This window comes from Empidonax traillii, unplaced genomic scaffold (genome assembly GCF_003031625.1).
Source record: "Empidonax traillii isolate 1590-97213 ecotype Southwest subspecies unplaced genomic scaffold, ASM303162v1 scaffold1247:size388203, whole genome shotgun sequence".
NCBI lineage: Eukaryota > Metazoa > Chordata > Aves > Passeriformes > Tyrannidae > Empidonax > Empidonax traillii.
In genome coordinates, this window is record NW_020956440.1 from 361,737 (window position 1) to 380,673 (window position 18,937).

At 41.5% G+C, this 18,937-nt stretch overlaps 1 protein-coding gene across 1 annotated transcript in view; it reads right to left on the reverse strand.

The window, feature by feature from the left end:
* The window catches only part of CNTN4 (contactin 4), a 235,360-nt gene extending 218,060 nt beyond the window's left edge, over window positions 1–17,300 (reverse strand). Inside the window, exon 1 of the mRNA XM_027906109.1 lies at window positions 17,253–17,300. The gene's annotated coding sequence lies outside the window, so the exon portion shown is untranslated. The remainder of the gene's footprint in view (window positions 1–17,252) is intronic.
* Between the last annotated feature and the right edge of the window lie 1,637 nt (window positions 17,301–18,937).

Here is an 18,937-nt window from a genome sequence, read left to right on the forward strand (position 1 = left end):
ATGTCATCGAGATTTATAAAAATGTATTTATAGGTTAATAAAGGCCTAAAATGGATTATTCAGAAAAACTGCTTAGAGAAAGCCTGGCATCCTAAATTGATACAGATTTGGGGGTTGCTGCCTGTCAGAGGGGTAATTAGTGCTTATTTACACAGATTTTATTGTGAAAATCCAGCCAGTGTTTTCAGACTTCATGCTCAGCTTCCCAGGATCCACATTATCCCAACTATGAACTTCTAATCACCAAGATAAAAGAGTGAAGGCTCCTCAAAATAGGATTTACAGCAAATTCTTCTGGGAATGTAACTCTTTTACTGGCCAAAACCAAGACCATACGTGCAGGATGGAGATTTGCCTGGCCTGGAGTGGTGATAAAGAGGGGAAAGAGGCTTTGTTTTGAATTAAACAAAGTAACTTTAAATAATAAAAATACATCTAGAAGAGCGCTGGGAGCACTGATGGGAGTGACAGTCTTTATTTCCACATTACTAGGAAGTATCTACACTGAGTGACTCAGTTTTTTTGCTCAATAGGCACAAAACTTGAACTATTTATTGGCTTTTTGCAGCTGCATCGATAAACTACTTTGGATGGTTCAGTGTTTAGTCTGTGTGTAAATACAGACACAAAAACCTGGATTACTGGCTTTTCCTCAACTCTTAATGGAGAGAAACAGGCTGGATTACAAACATTTTGTTCTATTCAGGCAAAACTAAGTACATAGAAAAAAAAATATATATATAAATACAGAGACAAAACTACAAACCCATACTCATCCTATACTCATTCCAAAATTTCATTTTGTCTTTTCTGTCCCATTTCAAGCTCAGACAAACCCTCCTGAAAAAGTCCTGGCAAACATTAGGGTTTTTTTCCCCCCCCCTTGCTCTTCATTCTGAATAATTCAAGTTGAGCCTTTTCATTTGTTTCCAGATCTGTCTTACCTCGACTCAGAACTTCCTCGGAATAAACTTTAATTTGCTTTAATAATATCCCTGCTAATAATGGTGATTGGCAGGGGCCTGTTTTTAACAAGTGCTTGAAGATTTAGTGTAACCAAAGCTTTTACATGTAATTAGTGCTCTGAGCTGAGTTCTGGTACGATCCCATTTATATCCAAATTAGTCTTAATGAACGTTTGGAAGCACCAGACTCGAGGGCTACAGGTTTAAAAGAAAATAGATTAATATTTTATTTTTCCAGCCATTTAAAATGCATTTCTGTGACTAGCAGAAAACAAAACAGAAAAAAAAAATCCAACAAGGCAGTTGCAACCATAATTGACTAAAAAGAGGATTTTCTGACTCACGAAGCGCCACGTGAAGGTTCTCGTTCATTAGAGCACAACTGAGCAGTGATTTATGGACACAAAGAGATCCAATTTCAGGGAAAGCACGGAGACCAGGGATACATATATATACAAATAAACATAAAACACAACTTATGGCAGAGAGCTCAGCCTTTTAAGCGCTGAGAGGACAAACATTTCAGCTCACTCACCCTTTTTAAAAGGTGTTTAATAGGATGGGAAAGCAGCACGTTTCCCAGAAAGCTTCTCTCTGCAGCTCAGCTGAGCCCTCCCAAATCCAGTAAGTTGGAACAATTCTTGGCAATATCCTTTTTATCCCAGAAGCTGCCATTTTTAATGACACTTCTGTGTTATACAAGTAAGAGACAATAATTTCCCCTTTTTTATAGATATCATTTTTAATACCTTGCATTTCCCTTGCAACTTATCAGGGAATTACAGACACTTCCAGGCATTAGTGTTAAAAGGCATCAGTAAAGAAACATTTCAGGTCCTGAATGCTACAAGTTTGAGCAGTCACTGAGCTTTCCAAAGCCAAAGTAAAACTCAAAATGGCTAAAACTGGCCAATTTTAACTTTAAAACCAAAGCAAACAGTAAAATGAGGCCAGCTGGAAATTCTGCTTGTTTCAGCAAGACTTAACTTTGGACAGTGTTCCCAAACCGATCAGTCAAAGGGGAATATTCCCAGTCCTGGGGAGCCCAGCACCATTTCCCAGCAGATAAAATCCCACCTCATATATAGGATCTTTTTTAAACGATGAAAAAAGCTGCAGTAAGGAATTGCCAATGTTTAAGAAACCAGGGGATTTAATACTGTTTGATCAATACACAATTACATTTATTTAATTCAGTAGGTCTCTAGAGAACAAATATTGAAAAGTATTAGATTTTGGGGTTTTTCCATTAAACAAAGTATTGAAGTGACTGTTGAATATGTTTAAAAATGACAAATGTTTGAGGACTTAAATGATTAAAAAAATACATCAAAAACAGATGGAATTAAGACTTAAAATTGTGTTATGCTACCAGTGGTAAAAATTATGCAAAAATATACTTGTCTTTCATGATTTACACCTTTAGTGTTCTTACATCATCAACACTTCATTTGTCATCCTATTAAGGATCTAGATGAAGATTTACCCAAACAGTGCAAATACTGAGCTGTCCAAAGGAATCAAATAAGATATCAAGTCCTCAGACCTGGAACTCTGTAGTTACACAGAACATTCTCACTCCTTCTACATCCATGCAAAGCCAACAAACACCTTCAGTTCCTTAATTTTCCATCTTCCAGCATCAACTTTATGATGTACTTTTGTATGTTTAGGTAACAGTTTGAAGTGCCTGGACTTTTGCAACACCCTGAGCTCAATATTTCAGGTTCTCATCCACTGATCTTTCGTGCTGTGGCCCAGTAATGCATTTGTATCAAGCTAATTAAGGTCTGCCACCATCCACAGACCAGTTACAATAAATGCAAAGCCAATTCACCCCTTAAATCCAGAAAATTCCAATCTGATGGTCCATTCAGTGGGATAAGCAGCAACTTAAGCCCCAGAAGTTTCCTGTCTTACTGGAGTTTCAGCAGGTTAAGAAAAGGTACTTCGTGATTTTCTATCCCATTTAATCTTAATTAATTCCATTAAATCTTATCCTTGATACGGAGTTGCTGCTCCTACTCATTTTGATGGTAAAAGTGTTTGGGAAAATCTACTTTATTATCACACAAACATCTGTTCAGGACTGTGAAAAGCTCCACTTCTTTTAGAACCCTTGCAAGGTACAGCACACATCTTGGCAGTGCCAAGTTGCCCTTTTCCAATTTAAGGGAGAGGTTGCTGTTATGGACAATTCCCACCATTCCCACACTTCCTGTCCCAAACAGCAGAAATATTTTAATTATTATTATTATTTTTAGGAGGATTCCCCCTCAGTGCCACAGAGACGTGTGTGTGACCCCCCGTCTCCTGCCCCTACCAGACCTTTAACTTTGTTGGGATTATGAGCTCCACACAATCCCCAGATTTTCAGCTTCCCTTGTTCCCTCCATCTGCCTTCCCAATCTCTAATTAGCTTTAATTATCATTGCATCATTAGCATTTTGTCTCTTTTCCCTGGGTGCTCACCAGTCCCTTGAGGAACACATTGCTTTAATGTCAGCAGGGATGGGAAGAGTCACTCCAAGAGAACTCCCAGAAAGTTTTATAGCTCTGTCAAAAAAAGTTTAGGATTTTTCAAAGCCTTTTTGATACAAAAAAAAAAAGTGAGACTGGAGATTGCACAAGCTTTCCTTGGCAGCTTCTGGGCCTTTTAAGTGACAGCATTTCTAAGAGAGTCAAAAATAAAATGTTCATTTGGTCTCCCTGTCTCTGTGTAGCATTTCGCCTCCAGACTGAAGAAGTATTTTGCAAACTGTACCTTTTCTGAATAGCTTTCGAGAAAAGGGGGAAGTTTTTGCATTATCTAATTAACTCAGCCACAACAAGGCTCTCCTAATTAGCCCTGTGTGATTCAAAGATCATTTGTGCATCTGACTTGCAGTCCAGCTCCATGCACACAAAAACATATTTATCCTAAAAAAAAAAAAAAAAAAAACCCACAGAAGGCAAAGTTTCACATCTTGGTCCAAAGTCCATTTGACCCACTGGAGGAAAAAAAACACCACCAATTTCTGAATGAGGTTTTAGGAGCAATTTGTATTATTTTTAGGAAAGATTAGCTTAAAGCCAAGACTCTGTACAACTCTTAGAAGTCTAAAGTACCACTCCAGACTCAGTCACAAAAGCTTTATGCAGACAAAATTCTCATTACAATCAGCAGGGGTTTGCTCTTGTAATGAATATTTGAGTCAACTGATTGGAGTGCTCAGCTTCAGAGATGGGTGAGCACAAGATCTTCTTGACTTCATGATTTCCCTGTAATACACAGCACTGTTCTCTTAAAAACAAGCAATTTTGACAGGACTGAAAGGGGTATAAATGGGTGAAGTTATACCCAAAGTAGCTCCCTGAACTGCTCCACGTTACTTCTCAAAGTGCAAATTGTTCTTACTTAAGTGATGCCACTCAAAGTTCCCATCAAAGAAATTATCCAGCTGCTCTGCTTCCCTGAAATAGCACAGCTGGGCTGGAATTCTTACCCTCTCGTGCAAATAAACTGGGAGAAAAAAAGAATTCAAGGAGCTCTTGTCCTCTTAAAACCTGCCTTGATTCACAGGATGATCGAGCTGTGAACTCTGTGACAGGGCAGCAAGAAAAGGTTCTTAACGTGTTTTAACACCACCCAGATGCCAGGTTGGGCATCTGGGTGCTCTGGGTGCACCATCACCCTCATCCAAATTCCTTCTCAAGTGTTTCTAGCCCTGACACTCTGGAATTGGCCACCTCCCAGGACAAAGTGGAGGAACTCCTCTGTGGGACATTTAAGGCATACAGGGTATTTTCTGGTGTCCTCCCAGGCACCCACCTTCTTTACCCCAGAATTTCACAATAAGCCGGTTCTGCCACCAAAGGCAATACAAAATCTTTCTGTCTCCTCTCTCCCACTTCATTCCTCCTCCCCACAGTCCAATTTATAGCCTGTTCTCCTACAGTTCCTTGCTGGGCTGTTTCATCAAGTGGATCACTGAAGACAACATTTCTGTGATTATATTTAGCTATTTATTTTTACTTAGTTAAATAGGTTGCTTCACTAGAAAGGTCACTTATTCTCATTTCTCTTTTTTTTTTTTTCCCCCCTCCCTTTAACAGAAAATATTTTAGTATATTCTTATATTTAAACAAGCACAGTAGATTAATTAATGTACTTAGTCTCTGGAAAGCTTCTAAATTCTGTCTAGCAGAAAGTGGCCATGAAATTTTCTATTTTTTTTTTCCATAATTAGGCATAATAATTAGCACAATAATGCCCTTGTTAACATCCCTAATTATATGCAACTAGTACACCAGTACCTCCTAGAAGCGAGGCTGTTACCTTTCCATCCCATCTGGGACATCTTTGCACCCCTCCAGGCACAGCAAACCAGGATCCTGCCTGCTGAGCAAGGACAGACTGCGGGAGCCAGGCCGACATGCAAATCAAAAAAAAAAAGCAAAGCTCTTTATTCTAAAATAGCCCCGACATCAAAACTCCTTCTAGAAAAAGTCATAACACAGCTCCCAGCCAGGGAAAAAAAAAATAATAAAAAAGTTCAATAAACCCACTACATCAAAAGCACCACCAGGTTTCCCCAGCACTCGAGTTCTGCCTCTTGTTCTTTGGGACTAAAGCGACTCATTAATCAGCCCCGGCCGCGGGTTTGGCTTTGGGGTCTGACGACATCAACTCAGGGACCACTTACATTTTCAGTGCATATTGCCTTGTCACCAAGCTGCTCAGGTGAGCTCTGCTGGGAGGCTGGCTCGTTCCAGGAATAGAAATTAATTAATCAGGATATTTTCCGCCCCCGTGCCAGGAAAAAAACATCTCTGATTAAAACGGGGCCCTGAAGTTTTCGCAATCACCGCCGGCACGACTATTGATTAAATGGAAACCTTGTGAGCACTTGCTCATTTTATGGCTGTGTTTATTTCATCCCTCTCAAGTTCTTTTGTTTTAATTAAAGGGTATATTCTAGCCACACTGCTATTAGGTATTGAAAACACCTCTGTAAGCCTAAAACATCATGCTCGTGAAAGAGAGAGCTCCACAGATGCTGGAAGTATTTAACTCCCAAATTTAGGCTCTTAAAACTTCAGCCTGGTGAAAAGCTTGCCTCGGAGGTAAATACTGAAACGTGACGTTGAAGCTCCAAATCCATCTCCAGTGTTGCTTCTGGGTAGGAAAAGTGCTTCAAACATCTCTGTGTGGGGGAGTTGGGGCATCCCTGACTAAATCCCACCGAGACTGCGAACTTGGCAGTCTTTGCAACTTGCTTGGACTGAGCTCCTGATTCTTAGAATATTCCTACCCAATAAACGTGCTTTTAAGTGAACATTGGCTGCTATTTTCTCCCTTCAGAGGCATTCCAGAGTTCAATATCAAATTATCTCGTTCCTTCCTCCCGACCCAGAGGAGCTTCAAGAAATTAGCAGTTAACTGGGCTGGATCACACACTGGTACATCGTGGTCACAGACCACTCTCCTGAGAGCTGGAAAGCCTGGATTTCCAGTTTGGCTGCTTTTATGCATTTTATCCAATATCTTAATGGATTTAAAAACAGAACATGGATCTAAGAATAACCATGTAGCTCGCAGGAAGGGAGAGCAGCCCAGTTTAAAAGACACCAGACCTCTCTTAAGGCGGGAAAAATTAAAACAGAAATCCAAAGGTTCCTATAATTTAAATAAAAATAAAGAAATGAACTACCCTTCGGCCCCAGTCTCCATTAACCCAATCCTCCTCATACATAGGGAACACTTAAATTCCATGTTCTCATTCCTGTATTCCAAGGCATATGACATCACACTTGCCCATACTTCTCCACAAATCAGTGCTTTCCCCTCCACATCTTTGTGGCGACAAATGTTCACCAATTCATTCTGAAAATATAAAGATATTAATCCTCACGCATTCTGTTATGAGGCAATCATGCTACATTAGCCCAGTAATTACAAACTGGGAATTATCTGGTCAGCTCTGATAAATTGGGGCTTTAAAAAATCTTACCTTATATACCTCATATTTCTCAGTATTTTATTTTTAGTACAATTACACGCTTAGGCTTTGGGAAGAAGATTCATAGACATGTGCATTCTTTAGTTATTTTGCCATTTTTTTTTAAACTTACAAAAACTGCCCAACTCTCCTGGAGATGCCCAGAACATTTCCAATCCCTGGTGTGCATACATCAGTGGTGCTGCAGAAGGCAGCCCTAACTCAGGCACTCACTATGGACCCAATTAGCTCTCTGGTAACAGGATGCCAAACATTTCCTTAATAAAGCAGAACATATCTAATATTTACATAGAAAGCAGTCCTTGTATGAAGTGGACCACAAGGCTGATTAAATAAAAAGAATCAAGTGCTATGGGGAGCTGCTTCTCTACATCCCTTCTCAAAGTAGTGATTTAAGATTTGTCATCCCACGTGAAATATGCTTGCAGCAAAAACAACACATCTGATGTGCAGTGGCAGAAAGAAGTGCACTAAGTCACTTCAGATGACAAGCAGATCATTTTTCACCTTTCTGGCATTTATTTCAAGCAGATTAATCACAATGAGCCATTCTGATTTTCATGGATATCTAAATTAGAGCCATTCTTTTACCTAACCACCTCTCCTCAAGACTCTTTCAATAAGCTAGAATTATTACGTAAACATTTTCAAGCAGAATAACAAAACATAGCACATTTTTAGAGCCACAAGAAGAATCCCACAACACCAGATGGGTAAAACAACCCACCCACAACAGAGCTGATGGAATGAGTACTCACATTTTACATCCCACAACCACCAGGGATCTGGCCTTCCAGACCAAAGTGATCCAGACTCCTGGATAAAAACCTCCCATGCTCTTTGCTCAGGTATGTTTTGTTTTAAGTGTACAAGCCTGCAATGAAGTTTGGCATTCTTTAAGCAGAGGGCAGTATTACATCAGTAAATGGTTATTAGTTACCTGCTCAACAGTATGTGAGATTACAGCACTGCAATTTGAGAAGGGATATTCCAGGTAACTGATTTCATAGACACAGAAAGTTGCAGAAACTACAGCTATATTCAATTATGACAGAAAATTACACATGGAGAAGCCTTCCAGTCTCCTTCCCCCCACACACACTTGTCAGTACATTGCTTTACTTGGATCAAGTCCCTTTCCTAAACCCTTCCTCAAATTTACCCCAAAGGGTTTCCTCTTCTTTCCTCATTGTATGTCCAAATGACCCATTCATCAAATATCAATGTCAAGAGCTACTCTGCCCACTATTCCCCTGTAAACCCACATGTTCTCCCATCGCTCCAGGCCCTGCAATCCTCCAACAGGAATAACTGCTCTGAGCATCCCCCTTGATGCCACAACGCTTTGGTCCTCCTGGCTCCTGCAATCCCCAAACACTCTGCTGACGCTGCCCCTCTTAATGGAAAACTTGGAGCTGAAGAACCTGCCAGGAGATAACACAGCCCGAGCCTCCAAACTTCTCCTGCTGCTTTGACATTTGTGTAACATTCAGAGGCTCGCTCCCACAGACACGTTATTCTCCACCAGTCAAGCCCTTCAGATGGAAAGCGTTATCTATTCCTAACTGACATCTTCCACTAAATGGAACATTTAATTAATTTGGGCCCAGGCCAGTCTGAGCTCTTTTGCTTGCGCAAAGACGAGCACGGCTTGTAACTCTTTGGCACCGTTTCTTTCTCCTCCTCCTCCCCCTTAAAAGGAACTTTAGTTGTTTACAGAATAGATACAAGAAAATCCAAGCTGGTACAGTGACACATCATTAGTTAAAAATACACCACAGCATAAAAGAGCTTTAGCACCGAGAGCGCCTCGGAATGCAGAATTACACCAGAATGGCTTCGGAAGGGAAATCAAAGTCATCTGGAAACTGGGGACTTTTTCTGCTGCAGGCTGGAGCAGAACAAAAAAAGACTCCAAGCACTTCATGTTACTGCAGAAAGTGAACTTTAGTGCAATTAACAGAGTTGAAGATACATTTCAAGTATTTTTGTAACCCTGTTTACTGTATCTCTAAAACGCAGATGGTAAACACGGAGTATAAGGAGGGGAAAAAGTTGTCAAATGATAAAAAGCAAACCCAAGCCTATAGTTGCAGGTCCCTTGCCAGAGCCAGACCGGCATAACCAGCAAAGACAATGTGATTTGTGACTTGCAGAAAGCACTGAAGACAAAGAAGTGAAAACCCAGCAGAGATGACAGCAGGTCCTCGGGAGATTCCCTGTGCAAAGCCCGGGATCACTGAGCACACGTGCCACACGTCAGGACTGACTGACAGACAGACAGACAGGAACAGCTCCCACAGGAACAAAGACAGCACAGGGATGCCCAGACTCTGTCCAGCTCTACAGCTTTGTCTGAAAACCAGATCTGAGCAGCTCTGTGCTGAGAGAGAAGCAGCACATCTGTCTGAAGGTATCTGCAGTGCTGGGTAATGACCAGGAGACAGAGCAAAGATTCATGTCTCTGGGAAAGACCACTTACACCTTGCTTAGAAATGTTCACAGCAAAGCAATTAACTGAAAACCAGCAGATGAAATGCAATCAGGTAACACCATCTGTACTACGTGTATGGAATGGTTTGGGTTGGAAAGGATCTTAAAGCTCACCCAGTGCCACCCCTGCCATGGGCAGGGACACCTTCCACCAGCCCAGGGTGCTCCAAGCCCTGTCCAACCTGGCCTTGGACACTTCCAGGGATCCAGGGGCAGCCACAGCTTCTCTGGGCACCCTATGCCAGGGCCTGCCCACCCTCACAGGGAAGAATTTCTTCCTAATTCATTAATCTTCCTAATCTTCCATCTACTGCCAAGCTGGTCCCAAGAACAGCCAAGCCATTTAAGATGTTTGGATACTAAAGATCAGAAAGTGTAAGATCTCCATGCATGAAAATAAATCATGAGCAATATATTGGTGTAGCTGTATCAAAAATAATTACTAATATAAGATTGTCAATGGTGGAAGCTTGAGTTCGAGTGGCAGAGCCCACAGCAGTTTAAGAGTTGCAAAAGAAATCACCAAGAAAAAGTGGAAGAAATGCTATAATGACATTTTACAGGGGGGGGAGAAAAAAAGAGGAGTAGCTCTAATCATCAGCCTCTGATGAGGTGTTTTAATTCTAGCATAACAGACTGTGGCAAAACCTAAATAAAAACAAAGGAAATCAGGACACATCTGCTTGGCATGAAAAGAGTTGGGTTTTTTTCCCCATCTGCTTCCTGTGGAAGAGAAAAAAAAGACTTCAAGGACTGTGCTGGATAAGATCTCCTGTATCAAAGCAGGTGATACAGTAGAATTGTGATAATTCTTGTGGAATGAGAGGAACGAAGATTAAGAGGAAAATGAGGAAATAAGAGATCTTTGAACTACTTTGAAGTAGGGCATCACAAAGCTGATCCAAATTCCCATTAACTTCAGTAGTGCATGAAATGCTGTTTACTGCCTGTAAGGCTCCATGTTCAGGAAATTCTGATATTGGGCAGTTAAGCCATTGAAATAAATAGAACACAATCAGGGACAAGTGCTCTGAAATCCTGCATGTTCAGAGCTGGTAATGAATCAGAGGCACAAAGGAAAATACAGACCTAATAGTAAAAGGAATAATGATGGACAGGAGTTGTTACATGTGAAGAGGAATGAAAATAGGGGCTGAGAGACTGAAGTGATAACTCCTAAAAGATTTACAAGTGGCAAGGGAGCTGAAGTGATGAGAAGAGACCAGAAGGAATTACAGACAGGAGACAAAAAATGAGTCATATTCCAATTCCTTCTTTATGCCACATGGTGTATTGAGGACAACTGCCACTCAATAAGTCCTAAAATAACATTTTACTAGAAAACTTGAGCAGGGCAGTTACACTACGTCACCTAACAGACCCTTTCCAAACTCAACTGTTCTAAAAAACCAGAACTTGCAACACAGTATGTGAAGTTTAATCACTTAAAAAGAGAAATATCATGAGAAATTGAAACTAAAGATATTCTCCCAAGTAAGGTGAAAAATCTGTTCTTAAAATGGTATAAACAGGAACAACGACGAGTTTGAATGAATTAAACAAGGCATTAAAAAAAAAAATCTTATTTTCCTTCTCAATAAAGACAACTGTGATCCAAAGAAACGAAGATTCAAAATTCAAAGAAAGGAAACCTTTACAACTGACCCTTGAACTGAAAAAAACTGAACCCCCAGATTGAAAATATTTCTCATCCCTTCAGCAGGCACAAGGATCCTTTGAAGCAATGGATCCATTTGCCAACACACTTTCTTAGGTGCATGTCTGCATCCCTTGTCCCAGCATCAAAGACAGACCAGGGAAACATCTTTTGATGTCTCACTGTGACATCTCTTAGCAGAATCATATTTATATCAATTTTTATCAATAAAAAGGCTGACAAAATTAGTTCAAAGATATTAGGTCTGATCTTTACTAATCTGCAAAGAAAAGGTTCATCTTAACTAATTACAGATTTTCTGAAAGATCTTAAATTCTGTTTGAGTTGTTTAGGTATCAAATTTTTCAAAAGGAGGAGAAAAACCACAAAGTGTTCCACAGTGAACCACGAAGGGTTGACAGGGTCAGGATTCCTAATTTTTAGTGAGAGGTATCACTTATTCTCATTATCCCAGAAAGGTTTGGGACCTTAAAGCTCATCCTGTTCCACCCCCTGCCACGGGCAGGGACATCTTCCACAAGCTCAGGTTGCTCCAAGCCTTGAATCTGAGCAAAGAACTTAATTCCACTTGGTGCAGCATCCAAAGTGGCAGCAATAATGCCATGTTTCATAACCCCAGCACCAAAACACACCTTCATGTTTGCAGACTTCAGCACTTTTTGCCTTACAAGTATTTGGGTTAAGGGGCACGAGAGATGCACAGCCTGAACACCTCATTTACATTTGTAAAGTAAATGTTTAATATTCCACGAGTCTGAAATTAATTCCTTAAATGTTAATTGATGCTATTAAAAAAAAATAAATTGCTGAGGGCACATTGGAGGCATTTCAAGTGATCAACACCAGGTTTGATAGCAAAGAAGCCATTCCAGGAATGGCCACAGAGCCAAGGCCAAACCTCTTGTCCCACCTGCAGCAAGAAATGCTGACTGAAAACCAAGGGAAAGTGGTGCAGTTTAATCTGACTAAAAAAAAACCACCCTGATTTTGTCTCCTTCACTTGGGAGCAGAGCTCCTTCGGTGGGTGTTCCAGGCCTGTGTTTTGATTTATATCCTGGTGATACAAGTGTAGGCTATTGAAGCTCCCTCATCACTCAGCCCTTCGTGGGCACATCTTTAAATCATTAGGAAAAAAAAAAATCATAAACCCCCAAATGATTTGCAGCCCCCAACCCCTGCAGCTCCATTACCCAAGCAGCATTCCCATAGAGTTTTCCTCTTCCAGTTTGTAGGAGAAGCTACAACTTTTGGTTCAGATAATCAACTAAAAAAAAGCGTCACCTGCCTGAAGACCGAGCAGCAGTTCAAACTCAATAGGTGTGCTGGGGAAAACACATCTGTCTGTGAGGAAAAGGAGACTCACATCGCTGCAGAACTGTCACTCCAGCATTTTTCAGGAGCTCTCCACTCACTTAAGCAGCCCTTGAGGCACCAGCCAGTGTGAGATACGGGATGACGGATGTTCCATCTCCACCAGCAAATCCTACTGTGATTTTAATTGAATTACAGCAGCCATTTCATTTTTTTATTTTTTTATTTTTTTTTATTTTTTTTGCAGAGCCTCTCCACTCTGTGTTACTTCCTTGCTTCCAGTGATTCAGCAGTTTATTTCTCAGTTTATTTCTCCCTCCCTAAGCCAGTTCCTCACTCCCTTCAAGCAGTGCTTGTGACAGCAGCTCCCCATATCTCTGTTGTTTGGGGCTCCCCCTTTTTTATTAAATAGAATTAAACAGACATTTCTTAGGCTTTCAGGCTCTACCACTTTTACCTCCACCTTCCAGCAGCTCATGAGTTGTCCTCACAACGTCCTGTTCCATTAGATCTTTCAGCTCAGCTGATGACAGAAGTTTTAAAAAGGAGACAGAAGAAAGGGAACCTGAAGCCCAGAGGAAAAGGAGGCAGTGACACCTGTCTGAAAACTTAAAGAAAGTGTGAAATGTTCTTTATTGTATCTAGAAAATACATGTTTACTTTGATATTTACAGGGGACTCCATGAAACTGCCAGCTGGTTATCTGAGCTGCTGACTTTGAGGGTGTAGAAAGTTCAGGTAATAGGAAAAAATAAGGTAAAATGGGCAAAAGCAACTGTCAGGACCCACCTCTGCCAGAGCAGGTGGTGAAGAAATGTCAGCAACTCCTATCATTCTATAACACCTTGGAATCCAGCCTGACACATCCTGACCCAGCTATTTAAACAGCAGCTTAAAACTTAGCCTAGTGACTCTTTATTGTAGTAATGAACAGTTGAAAAATGCCATAATAATTGCTTCTGACCATAATCATCCAACAGCCATTAGCTGTTTATCTCAGAAATTAATCCTCAAAGGGTGACCCTCATGTCCCAAACATGCTCTCAGTCATGAAAAATGACTGATAAGTTATTCCAAGCTAGTCCACAGAACCACTGTTAGGGGCATTTTATCATCAAAGTTCCTTTCCCCTTAATCAAAGGCTAATGCAACATGAAGTCCTTAAATATGGGCTGCACCAAGAGATAAACCCAGCAACCTTGAAAAGGCTGGGAAATGGCAATTTGCACACACAAACACGAGATTTAGAGCTCCCATCATAACCTGCCTCATCAATCACCAGCAACAGTGGCTTTAACGGGACTATTTTCAGACTGTATTAAACTTCACGACATCTTAACCTTCTTGTAAGGCCACAATAATCTCTTTTACAATATCAAACAAGTGCAGAAGGGCAGATTTGCTTTGTGCCAAAATATTCCTTGTGGCAGGCTTCAGAAATAATGGCACTGCTGCCTCACCAGACATCCCTTGGTGTTATTCCAGCCCCCAGGTACCCACTCAGGGAACACAAACAACACACCCTCACACGTATTCTGAAAGAAAATACTCTCAGAGTTCTGCAAAGCTGCTGGAACGAGGCACCCATGAGTTCACATCACTTTATCCCAACTTTTGTCCGAGTATCTGGTGGGTGCCTTTTGTATTCACCACGTTCTTATGATGAAAAGTCAAGTCACGAGGACTCCATCCTAAATACGACTCAAAATATTACCCCCAAAATCAAGCAAAATGTGGACTCTGCAGTGATTAATTACAAGCCAGGTTATATGTATCAAGCAATTGTCACTTCCCTCTGCTGTAAAATTATCAAACTGTCTCTGAGGTGCAAGTTCCAAGAGGGCAGTTCTTAACTTCTAAAAGAACAACTAAATCCACCATAAAACGGCAGCTGCACTAATTTAGTTTATCAAATTACTTTAGAACTACTGATTCAGTTTTAATATCTGGGCTTTCCACGTGGAGGGGAATCCTGGTGGCATGAGAAGCCCAGCTGATGGGAGAGGAGGAGGCTTCTAAGGAAAGGGTGGGCAGAGAGGCACAGAAGGTGCAGGGAGGGGAGAAAAGAGTCAGGATGGGAGAAGAGTGGGAGATCATAAAGAAAGGGCATAACAGATCTTCAGAGGAGAGCTGGGAAGGAGTAGGAGGACAGGGTGGCAGACACATCTGACAATAAGGAGCCTGGGAAGGGGGACAGCCATGGATCTCGAGAAGCAGAAGGACGCCTGGAGACCACAAACAACCCTTGTCCTTGAAGGACTGACGTAAAGATTGCATGCACCGAGCCTGCATCCAGGTAATCCTCTTACACCCTGACCCACAGCACTTCCAGCTGAGTGTGTTCCCACCTGGAAGGAGTGGCAGCTCTCCAGAGTCAAGCAGCCAACAGCTGTGAGCCACCAACACACAGCAAGGGAAGAGAAAGCTGCCACTTCACTCTGGATGCCCTTGAAGACAGTCCCAATCCTTTCAAGCCCTGCCTCAAACAACTGCTTTTCAGGCTGTATTCACTGTCATTTCCTTTTGTACAGCTATTACCCAGCACATTCAGCACCAGGACATTTCTCCAGCACAACTGTACATTGTCTGCTGGTAATGTTTCTAATTAAAATGACACTCTAAGCCTGGTTTTGAATACAATGCACAGATGCCACAAGCTTCAAGGGGGACTGTTAACCTGTTGCTGTTTTAATTAGCTTGACAGGTAATAAAGTAGACTTTTATAATTATACCATTACAATGCACAAATGTTTCCTATGAAATCCACTTACTGAGCCACTTTGGCCAACAACAGCCCAGTTCTGATTCACCAGAGCAGAATCAAAACCCCAAACTTGGCTCCCCCATGGCCTTGCTTAGGGCTTAGCAAGGACCACGTGCTGCTGAGGAGTGTGGGTTAAAAAGTCCTGCCGTCTCCAAGAGATGAAACAGGTGTAAAAGCTGAATTTGCAGTCCCCATAAGTGGAATTCTGTCAAGCACAGCAGTGTGTGGGACCACTCTTCCCCTAAAAAAACAGGCTGTGCTTCGCTCTTCGAAAGCACAGCGCTGACCTCGAGGTCACTGCTGGCCAAAGAGCAGGACTCAGATACACAAAATTCAGAGGAGTTCACAGCTCAGGACGTCTCAGCAGCTTGGGAAGCGTTCCTGTTCCATTCCCTGCTTCCCACACACCACAAGAACCCAGTTCTGCCTCCTGGTCCCAGACCTAAGCACTGCACAGCTCATCACCGAACTGTCAGTGGTTCACATTCGGTTCTCCACGCTCGGCTTTCGTTTAATGCCACTTTGCTGGTCCCAGCACAGAACTCAGGCATTTCCCACCAATTCCAGTCACATCCTCACTAATGAGGAATGTTTACCAAATACCTACGTTGCTCTGTAAACAAAAAAGCAATTTCCCCCCCTCCTGCCTGCAGCAGTGTCAGCATTTGCAAGCCATTTACCAGTATGGATATGAGTGTCTGCTCCAGCCCTTCACACCTCCCATCACACCAGCCTGGAAGGATTTGGAATGCAGAACACAGGTCTGCAGCCTAAAAAATAATATCCTGAGATTTGATCCTGCACTTCTTATTCAGGCTCAATTAATCAAGGTTGCCTAACTCTTCAGAAGTACTTTTCATCAGCAGATTGAAAACACTTTCCAAATGAAATGGGGATCAGCATCTCCTTTTTACTGTGGGGAACCTGGAAATGAGATTGCACCTGAGAAAGGGCTCTGAGGCTAATTTAGGAGTACTGTCCAAAGGGATGAGGAGTCCATTATTCAAAGTTATCTTTTATATTAAGAAATAAGCTTTTCCTTTCAGACCACTAGAAAGTGATATATCACAAAATTTATCATACTGTCTTGGAGAACCTCACACCAAGAGAGCACTGCACATTCCAAAGGGCCCAGGCTGAATAAGAATATTTACTTCATCTCCATAGCTTCAGTTTTCCTTATGAACACCACCCAGGACCAAGCAGAAATTTCTGAATTAAGAAATGAAGTATTTTCATCAGAAGCCCCCTGCAACCTTCTCTGAACAGATACAAAAAGAACACCTAAAGCTAAGAAGGAAGACAACATTTATTTTTTCGAATACTTAATTGTAAGCTCTGAAGACATTTTGTTCTCCTTTGGAAATAACATCATATAATTCCTACTTAAAAGCATGTTGAAAAAAAGCCCTTTGAGATAATTTCAGGTTATACAGTACAAAACCCACCTCTCCACCAACAGTGCTGGTTCCCTTTGACATTCAAGCTGAGATGCCATTAAGAAAATTTGAGTTTCACAAACACCACAGGTTTGTTTGGCTAATTCAGCTACAGGGTCAATCATTCAATGATTAATTAAAGACCAGTTTTGAAAATCTCCTCACAAGAAAAATAAGAGCCTAACCAGAAAAAAAAAAAAAAAAACCAACAACCCAAAACACTATTGATAACAAGATATCAATTATCAATACCCTTTTGTACAGGTTCCATTCTTTAACTGATGTGCATGCTTTAAACAATGGCTCAGTAACAACAAAAAATTAAGCTGAAGACAAGTTGTTCTGTTTTTTCCATAAACCTTCCCAAGTAAAACTGCATAAATGCAACATAAACACCCCAGGAACTTAAAGACAGACATATATTCTTTTAAAAAGGGAAATTGAAATCCACTGTCAGGGCACTGAGAAACTCTGGGGCTGTTCTTCAGTCCAAGGCACAAACAATGCAAAGAAGATTCTGATATTTCAATGCAATGATGGCAAGAATAAAGAGTAATTAGCATCATCAACACATCAAAATTAGCATTAAAGAGTCATTACCTTCTCCAGTGCATGATATGTAGACTTCAGTCAAATTTCCAATACCTGAAAGTACAAATTCATAAGGAAAGTCAGATATTTTAATACATTAAACTCATTCTTGTTAGAGTTGATTTATTTTACAGAGAAAGGCTGTCTTGGATTATTTTTAGTTGGGAATTCCCAAAGTGCCAAAAGACAAAAGCAGTGACCTGGTCAGGTCCTCTACAGAATTTTCCCACTGGTTTTTTTTCTGTTCTCTCTACTCCATGAGTCCATTCACCAGCTCATTGCTTGGCTGCAAACTCTACACTGGAGCTACTCAAACCTTGTTTGTCCCAACTCTGGCTCCACTAAAAGCTGAAACTCTTTCCCTGATAACTCAGTGCAGCTCTCAGCTGACAACCAACCAACCTAAACCCCAAAGAAAGGGCTGAAGCACAGCCCTTTCCCAAGGAGTTCCAGTACAACCATTGCATCATCCAAACCAGACACCAATCAAATTGTTTGAAAAGTAGGGGAACAAAAAATGGAAATTTATTCAGTACATGCTTTAATCATATAAACACATGTTTTGGTAGCTGGTTCTTAGTCATACAAAGAACATGATGGACAGAGAAGATACGCTTATGAAATCAGAATTCAGTGAGGACCAAGATGTAGCAAACATTCTAATATAAGGAAATATAAAAGCTTTATTTAAGCTTTTATTTTTGCACTATCAACCTTATCCCAGAGAGCAGCAGCAGGGGAAAAAAGTCTTTGCCTAAAGGTAAGCACCCATTTCCTCCCTGAAGGGTTGTAGGTTGGATTCTCACTCCACGTGAACAAATAACAACGAGAGGATCCCTCTGCTTCACTCCAAGTCTGTAGTATAGTTGCTACTAAAATCCCTGAGAAACCCTTAAAATCAGATATTAGAAAGGAATTCTTCCCTGGGAGGGTGGGCAGGCCCTGGCACAGGTTGCCCAGAGAAGCTGTGGCTGCCCCTGGATCCCTGGAAGTGTCCAAGGCCAGGTTGGACGGGGCTTGGAGCACCCTGGGCTGGTGGAAGGTGTCCCTGGTGGAACAAGATGGTCTTTAAGGTCCTTTCCAGCCCAAACCATTGTGGGATTCTATGGATACACAAGGCTTCTACATCCCATTCTGTACTAATGAATTACATCACTAAATGCCTAATTATGCCTTCATTTAGCATGACTGCCCCACTCACCCCACCAGCAGCTTTTAGTCAAGATGTAGGATGACGTTTGCACAGTCACACTCATGGACCAACTGTGGTTTTTTCCCAGCACTGCTTTCCAGCTGGATTTGCTGGAGGGAAGAGCTCCCTTCCAGATCAAAGGACCTGGAGGGGAACAGGTGGGATCCAGCACCAGATCCGAGTCTGGGAAAGCTCTTCCATGGAGGAACAGGCTCCCAGGCAGGCAGAGCCAGATGGAGCCCCACCAAAGTGAGCACAGCGCTGGGTAGAGCGGGTAAATATTTGACATTCAGAGCTACACTAATTAGACATCAAGAAGAAACGAAAGGTTTTGTACCAATCAAAATATTACTCTATTTACTGTAACTGTTCAACTCATCACTTCAGTCAAGAGAAAGTTTCGGAGAACAACTTGCACAAGTTAAGAAATGCTCCAACACCAACACTGCTGCGTATTTTTAGACACCAACAAACTCCCATCCCTTGGTGCTGGAAACAAAGA